This window comes from Thalassophryne amazonica, chromosome 19 (assembly GCF_902500255.1).
Source record: "Thalassophryne amazonica chromosome 19, fThaAma1.1, whole genome shotgun sequence".
Lineage (NCBI taxonomy): Eukaryota > Metazoa > Chordata > Actinopteri > Batrachoidiformes > Batrachoididae > Thalassophryne > Thalassophryne amazonica.
This window is the reverse complement of record NC_047121.1, coordinates 16339045-16348218: the sequence shown is the minus strand read 5'-3', so window position 1 is coordinate 16348218 and position 9174 is coordinate 16339045.

Sequence of the window (9174 nt, the reverse complement as noted above, 5' to 3'; positions counted from 1 at the left end):
ACACCCCAAATTCAAAAAGCTGAAATTCACTTACCTTGTTGAGCTTTTCTAATATAAAGAAAGCAAGCAGATTGTAGTTCAGTGACTATTTGTTTGGACGTAAATTTACGCTGTTCGCAGAGATCACAAGCCATTGTTGAAAATCTTAGGTCCAAAAACAGGGGTTCCACCATTGGCAGCTGTGAGAATGCAAAGATGGTCTTTAATTTTAGCATCTTATTTGTATGAAATAAGATACAAACCTTCTGAATAGCAGATGCGGATGCATTATTCTGACTGCCTTTTGTGGATGATGATTTTCCAAGGTCAAACACTGTTTTTCCAGTTTCATATTTGGACAGTCTGTCCATCACAGCTCAGCAGATTGCCAGTGAAACTGCAAAAGATCCTACACTGGCCAAGGTAAAGCAGTTTGTTGTGTCAGGATGGCCAAAACACATTGTATGGATGAAAACAATCAACAGTATTTGAGGAGGAAATTTGACCTAACAGCAGAAAACAATTGTGTACTCTGGAGATTTCAAGTAATCATTGCAGATAGCCTGAAAGACAGATTACTTGCAGAGCTACATGACAACCACTGGGGCATGGTCAAAATGAAGTCACTGACTAGAAGTTAAATGTTAAATGTGGTTCCTTGGATGAGGACATTGAAACTGAAGTGAATCAATGTGAAGTATGCAAATATCAGTGTAACACACCTGATAAAATGCTTGTGCACACGTGGAAATGGGCATCAGGTCCATGGAAAAGAATACATATGGACTTTGTAGAGTCAAAAGGTCAAATGTTTCTGGCATTGAGTGATGCATATGCATGCATGCATGCATGGACGAAAATTATTCCTATATCGACTACTACCATGTGCAAAACTATTGAAGTTTTGAGACAACTGTTTGCCGCTTATGGGTTACCTAAAGAGGTAGTAACTGATAACAGCCCTCAGTTCATTGTTAGTGAATTTGAAATGTTCCTAAAGTTGAATGCGGTTAAGCACATCAGAACTCCATTGTACCATTCAGCCTCAAGTGGATTGGCTGAACGGCTGGTGAAAAATTTTAAGAGGTCTTTGGCCAAAAGCAAAGCACTGGGTGGTCAGTCATTGCAACACTGTGTTGCAATTTTTTTGTTTGCGTACAGAAACATGCCACATGTTACAACTTGGAAAACCCAGCAGAACTATTTTTTTTGAAAAGACAGATTAGAATGAGATTGTCTTTGGTAAAACCAGCTTTCTCTGAAATGGTCCAAAATTGACCAGCGCAGAAAGAATCAAAGAGTAACGGGATACTCAGAGAATTCACTTTAGGACAAGCAGTTCTTGCTAAAAACTACAGGGGAGGAGAGAAATGGGTGACGGGCGAGATTACACAAGTTCTGGGTCCGGTGACTTACATGATGTCGGTAAATAGGTTATGTGTGAAGAGACATGTAAACCAGTTATTGAAAAACAAAAACACAGGAAGTGATGTAAACACTGATCATGTTTCTGATGATGTTTTTGATTTTGATTTTGGACTGAGTGAGAAAAACAAATCTCAGCACAAGGAATTGGAGAACTGTGGGGTACTGCCACTTATTCTAGAGGCCAAGGAACCAGTCCAGGCAGCACAAGCTGAGGGAAGGCCGAAAAGAACAGTCAGATCACCAGACAGACTGAACTTGTAAACAAAAGAGAGTTACTGCAGCCAAAAGAAAAAAAAAAGAGAAAAATTTTTTGCGTTGCAGTATACAGTTTCAGGGGAGAACTGTGGTGTCTGAAAGAAACCAGCAAGGGGCGTCAGGCCGATATAATCCTGGGTTTTGCCACATCGCAGAGCCGGTGTTAGTGACGAGCAAGCGGAGCAGCTACAGTGGTTAAGGCTTTGGGCTTGAGACCAGAAGATCCTCGGTTCAAAGCCCAAGCTGACTGGAAAATCACTAGGGACCCTTGGGCAAGGTCTTTCATCCCCTATTGCTCCCGGTGTGTAGTGAGTGCCTTGTATGGCAGCACCCTGACATCGGGGTGAATGTGAGGCATTATTTTAAAGCGCTTTGAGCGTCTGATGCAGATGGAAAAGCGGCATATAAATGCAGTCCATTTACCATTGTACAGAGAGAGACCGAGCGGTTGTACTGAGTGTACAGAACTGTAATAAAGTTGTTGTTCTTTTCTGAAAATGCATCCCTTTTCTCCTGGAGACTCACACACATGTTTCTTTTAAACACAACAGCCAGGTGGACACTGACTTGGCTGTGGCAGATAGATGGTTACTTTCAGGAGAAATGGATGTACTGCAGGCCTGTCTGGTTGATTGCTAGATGGAATCCCCGGCAGTTCTCTAAGGTGGGGGATGCAGCAAGCGGGACCCGTTCATACATTGGGATCTGACGTGAACCGACCTCTGTATCCCACACAAATGTGATTTAGAAAGTATTCATATTATGGTAAATATGGTCTCAACATCTAATAGAAAACTGACCAAGGAGCTGCAGTAACAATCAAAATCATGTTCATTTTCATGTACAATGCATTTTTTTGTATCTGTGTATAATTATTTGCTTTTTGCAGTCTGGCTGCTTCTGGAAATTCTGCACCCCCCCCTCCCCCAAATGCATGCATGCATGCATGCATGCACGCACGCGCACACACACACACACACACACACACACACACACACACACACACACACACACACACACACACACACACACACACACACACACACAAAGGAAATTAGTGTTACTGTGATGCCCAGTTGTTTTTGAGTATGTCTACTGTATATCAACAGATAAAGGTGTAATCATGAAAAGCCATGAAGCAGGGCAGTGTGGTAGCCAAATGATCAGTGCTCTTTCATCCTAAAGGAATGGAAAGGTCATGGTTCAAGACTCATTTTGTAAATTCTCTATGTAATGTGGAGTTGTATCAGGAAAAATGGCTGATATACTGAGACCACTCAGATTTTAAAAAGGTAGACTTCAACTGAAGTTGTTCTTCTACAAGTATTAGAAATTAATGTATTTGACAAATGGTGCAATTTTGGGGAATTTTTATGAAGATGACCTCCAAAATTGCATCAGTGTGATCACTGTTCCCTTGAATTTCTAAACAAGACATATAAAGAACAGGCCACTGATTCCTGAACAAAATGTGAGACTTTATGATGTACTGAATCATTGCAGAAATAATCTATTTTAAAATGGATTGCTTGGGAAATGTTCCTTAAACCCATAACAAGGTGGGGTACTAGGAGTGGGGTACCAGGGGTTCTCAAATCCAACGAGACATGTCAACAAAATTTTACAATAGAACAAAAATGGTAACATTAGGAAGAGTGAACATGAAATAAGAGAAGGTCAGACACAGTCAACTTCAATTAAAGCAGTCAGGGATTAGCAGTGATGCGGGTTACTCTAATCTGACCACTTTTTTTTAGTAACGAGTAATCTAACGCGTTAATCTTTCCAAATCAGTAATCAGATTAAAGTTACTCCTCCATGTCACTGTGCGTTACTATTATTTTTCATTGTGGGTCAATAGCAGCATTAAACTTGGCCTGTGGGCAGGAGGTCGGGGTTCGACTGAACTGCCCACTTTAAGTGAGCTGTGAGCTTTTCATCCACGGTTTTTTGCAGCTGCTCGACTCGTCCTCACCTCTTAAAGCGCGGTGATCAGCACACCTGCACTGAACTTTACAAAGACATTTTTATACTTTTTCCCCTCCTTTATTTAGAATTCTGAGCTGAGCCGCTCTGTATCTGCTCGTTAAAAACAGCTGATCCTCGGCGACGCGTCAACAACTAAACTGTTTTCCACTCAAATGCACCTAAACTCTCTTTCTGAGGACCACATGATGTGAAAACGCAATAAAACTTTCTTACCTGTAAATCTGGTCATGTTTTCTGCATAAATAAATGTTATCCATTCTTTGTGCTCAAACGCCAAAGCAGGGGCGAATCCAGATGGAGTGGGGGAGGGATGTGCCCCCCTCACAACACCCCTAGATTAAAGGTCCAGTTTTGAAGCCGTTTTTTACTACAACTACTAATACTGCTTAAAATAATAATAATTTCGACAAGTAAAATGTTTAGAGAATTTAAATGTTAGAAAAATGTTAGAATTTAATAGTTACATTTATAAACAATGTAGGTTTGAAATTGCAAGTTTTACTGTTACAGTGCTGTCAACAGTTAAATATGAGGTCAAGAAAGAGGTCTTTATTTTACTTTTTATAAAACAAGTATTTGTTTTCATTGAAGTCAAGAAAGGGTGACTGTAAAGTGAGTTTTGGCAAAACAGGTATCATTGTCATGTTGACATGGGTTGTTGTCGGCAGCTGGGGAAAGTAACTAAAAAAGTAACTAGTAATCTAACTTAGTTACTTTTACAATTGAGTAATCAGTAAAGTAACTAAGTTACTTTTTCAAGGAGTAATCAGTAATCAGTAATTGGATTACTTTTTCAAAGTAACTGTGGCAACACTGGGGATGAGTGTCTTACATCTCACTTCCACGGGGCGTGGCTGTACTGAGTACTCCCTGTGGCAAATACTGTTGTATGAGGGCTCTCTGTGTGGCCGTGAGGCTCCACGTACATACATCAGAGACCTTGTGGCACTGATGCAAAACCTCACATTTGTTCTATTTATCATGCGTCATTATAGCAATCACACACCTCACAGATTTATAGTTCTCACACACTCAAACTCAGAGCAGTGAGATAGGCGCTGGAAGACCAATACAAGGATTCAAGTTCAATTCTCAGTCATGCTCCTGTCTATGTCCTTAGACAAGATATTTTATTTGCACTGACCCAGTCCACCCAGCTGCAAATGGGTATCAGCCTTGGCTGGTGAATTTACCTGTGATGGACGGCCATTCCATACACGGGAAGTCAAAGACTCTCAGCCCCTTCACATTACAGTATCTGAGCATGGGCCTCAGGGCCTGTATACACATTCATTGACTTAACTAACATACTCATCATATTTACTATTGTAGAAGTTGTGATGAATGAAGGAAACACAATTTCCCCATTTTAGCAATGGAAGTGTGCACCATTTATTTGTCACATTCTTTCTACATCTTAATCGCTTCATCATCGTCATAGTTTATTTTTTAGTCACAAGCCAAAGATCTTTATACAGCTAGGCCCCGCCCGTTACGTCACAGGATTTCTGACAGAGAAAAGCACTGCAGGGGGACCAAGAAAGCGTTGTCGTATGTACAGCAGGAATACACCAACGGAGCAGGAAATATCTTTATACGCACAGAACTGCTCGGCACCCAGGCAGGCGTCATGTCAGCAGACATCAATTTGCACATCCCGCAGGGGCGCTGACGGAAAGTCATCTATATGCACGTCTCGACCTGTTAACACATGTAAGGCAGGGAGCACCCTGTAACCACACTTTAATATGCGCAGAGCAGGAAACACACTGAATTATGTATAAAATGTGGTGAAAGATCACTAAATAGGTCACCCCAGAATTCACCATAATGAACAGGGGCGGTCCTGGAGGCGGGCCGACCGGGCAGCCGCCCGGGGCGGCATCGCAGGGGGAGCGGCACGACTGTGCGAAAAAAAAAAAAACGGGATGGGGGGTTGTCCTGGGGGGGGGGGGGGGGGGGGGGGTCATGGTTACATTACGTTACGGCAGAGCGGCGCCCCCCCACCTTCCCGTCCCATGGCGGCTTTCCTCTCACTCATTCCCACAGCTTCACAGTGCTATAAACTTTAGCGAAGCAAAGACTGCAGCGAAACGAGACGAGTCATTGGATAAATGCTGGGCTTTGTCCCGCCCATCGGACGCTCAGCGTGTCTGGGGGTCTATGGGGCAGTGGGCTGGCCTCGGCCGGACTGGACACTCAGCTTCTGCATGATGATTGGATGATCTGTCTGAGGCTGAATCCCTTTTTGATTGACAGCGAAATGAGCGAATCGGCAATCTTTTGGTGTAAACATCCGTGGGAGCATTTTCATTCTTTTCTGAGTTGAACCGGAGACTTTCCTAATCCTCATAGCGGCATTTTCTTTGTTAAAACAACTAGCGACAAATCGAGCTTCTATTTCTGGTGTTTTTTTTGTTTTGTTTTTTTTGTAGCTGCTTGTGTTTGGAGACTGACTTCTATCACTCTTTCTGACTTCTATCGCAGTTTCTGTCCCTACCAAGCAGCGGGTGCTGCTGAGCTCCTCCACCGTCACAAAGCACTCACAGGCGGACAAACTTCACACTAGCCTCGCGCCAGTCCCAGCTAGCGAGCTAGCTAGGTAGCAAGCTGCACATAATGGCAGACAATTTGAATGTTGTGGACCGGATTTTGGCGAAGCCATTTGATAGTCTTCCTTACGAAGAAGCCGTGGCTGCTGTCATGGCTTCAGCTCTCAATGGTTTGCAGGCCAAAGTTAAAGCAATAGCCCCCAGTGCAATGTTTGTGTATTGCTATGCACACAGACTGAATCTGGTTCTGTCTCAGGGGGCTAAATGTTTATCTGATTGCAGAATATTTTTTGCATCACTCTCTGGGTTTGCCACATTTTTCTCAAAATCCACAAAGAGGATGTCTTTTCTTGAGTCTGCAGGTTGCTCAAGGTTGCCCAGAAATGCTCCTACTCGATGGAATTTCACATCACGGATAGTGAGCACTGGGGCAAACAATTATGATGCCCTCCTGCAAATGTTTGAGATGATCATTGCAGATAAGTCCATGGATGATGACACATTAGACTGTGCCAATTTCTTTGTGTTTGTTATTGCAGTAGTCATTAAAACTGGAAATTTGTTCTTGAAAATAGCTGTTGTGAGTTAATTTGTGGGATTGTGGGTGTTCTGGACGAAGTTAGTGTTTTCATGGGTGGTGGGGCGGAGGTGGTGGCCATGTTAGTGTGCGCGGGGGAGGGGGCGCATGCAGGGGGTTTCGCCCGGGGAGTAAATCACTCTAGGACCACCACTGATAATGAAAACAATAAATGTGACAGAGGGGCGGGCGAATAATCCGGCCGTAATGAGTCCTCAGTACCGGAGTGTCAGAGGCACTGTAGCATAAGGGAGCCATAGACCTCCGCCATGTGGGCCGTGTCAAGTTGGGAGGATGTGCAGGACGGGTAAGCTCCACGGGTCTGTCCAGATCCCATTGGGCCGGCATGAGATGGCCCACTGAAGTGTGCTCAGCTTTACCACCCTGTCGGCCACAAAGTTTTTGTCCATCATTTCAACACATGAAACATGGCATTGTAGAGAGGATGTAGTGGTCCACCATGAACGTTGTGGTGAAATAAAACATATTCCACTGACTGCAGGCGTGAGGCAGTGTACCCCGCTGCCATTTGTTAAGCTGGTCAGCAGAGAGGCTTTCATAAAGAGATGAAAGCGCTCACACAGTCCATTAGCCTGGGAGTGATACACTGTGGTCCGCTGGAGCTTCACGCACAGGCTGTCTGCAATTGCATTGCAGAGGTCGGATGTAAACCGTGTGTCCCTGTCAGAACAGAAGGCAGAAGGAATGCTGAGTCAGGCGACCCAGGGGCCAATCCCATTAGGGTTGTCTCTGGTGCTGATTGGGCAACCCAGGGGATGATGCCATGAGGGTTGCCTCTGGGGGTGGTGCAGGTGTGTGAAAGCTGTGGGCTGTGGCAGTCGTGGCAGTGCTGGCAGGGATGAGTGATGCAGCAGCCGTGCAGATGACTGCCCAGGCCATTTGTGCTCGAAGCTTTGCTTTACTTGACAGAGAAGCAAGCCAGGGGAGCTTTGGCATGGCGGTGGATGTTGGAGCTCTGACCCTTGCCACAGGAGTCCGCCCAGTCACTAACATCCCTTTTGAGCTTGCCACATCCATGTGGTAGGGACGAAAAGAGGCGGCTGTCCAGTAGAGACATTGCTGAGCAGCCCGTCACGTCCTTGCGGCGGGGGCAAAAAGACACTGCTGTCCTGTAGAGATGTCACGCAGCACCCTGGAACTGCTGTGGTCGCTGTAGACGAACCGACTTCTGCTGTCCTTGCCGAGCAAGTGCCGATCCAACTCGGGCTGCTGCTGGGATTTCCGGGTGTGCGGCGGTGGATTGCTACATACTGGCCATCGGGTCCCCATTCTGGCATATGGTGGAGAGTGCGGCCAATGTTGAGGCGTGGGCCGCCAGAACATATAGCATGTGACACGATCTGACCATCATGATCATGTCAGAATGTCCTTCAAAAAAGTTGACAGACAGACGTCGGGATCACCAGTGTAGAAGTTGTAGAAGAATGAAGCAGACAAAATTTCCCCTTTTTGGCCACTCAAGTGCATGTTTATTTCTAACGTTCTTTGTACATCTTAATCGCTTGTCATCATCGCAGCAGGTGTCCTGTTGGCAGACATCAATTTGCACATCCCGCAGGGGCACTGTAAAGGAAGCCATCAATATGCATGTCTGGGCTTGTTAACACATGTAAGGCAGGGAGCACACTGCAACCACAAGCGGTGACACTTTAATATGCGCAGAGCAGGAAACACACTGTAATCACAGGTGACACTCTTGTATGGTAAATTATGTCCAAAATGTGGTGAAAGATCACTACACTATATACATGGTAAATTCTGCATTCTGACAAGCATCATAATCACCTCCTCCAGGAAGCACTGCTTAGTGTTTTGGTTCTTGCTGTCTCTGCCAAGGAGGTATTGTTTTCAGTGCTTTTTAAACCTGGTGAAAGTGTAGTGCAGATTCAAAGGTAGATCCAATTCAGAGGTGGAGCCAGCATCATTTTCATGAATTTGTCAAAACATAATGCACGATCCAGTTGTTAGATAATATCTGTGCTAATTCTTTATTTTATGTTAGCTATCAACTATTTGTGTTATTTGTTTGGAAGTTCTGAGAAATATGTTAAGTTTTACTCTATCATCTGTCCAAGTTCAGACACAGGGAGATCTCCCCCTGTTGGTGAGAGCCAGTAACATTAGAAATGTGAGACTAAACCACATCCATGTTAACACCCATAAGGTATAAAAGGTGTTGTATGACTCATTTTCGGGGCCTTTCACAAGATGGACACTCCCGAGCTTGTTTCTAATGTGACCTTGAATAAACTCAAAATGAGGAATACAATGATTTGGTTTTTGGTAAGAGGCAGAATTTTACATAAAAGAACCAGGTAGAAATAACACATCCATTCATTCATTTTCCATACCTGCTTAGTCCAAATAAGAGTC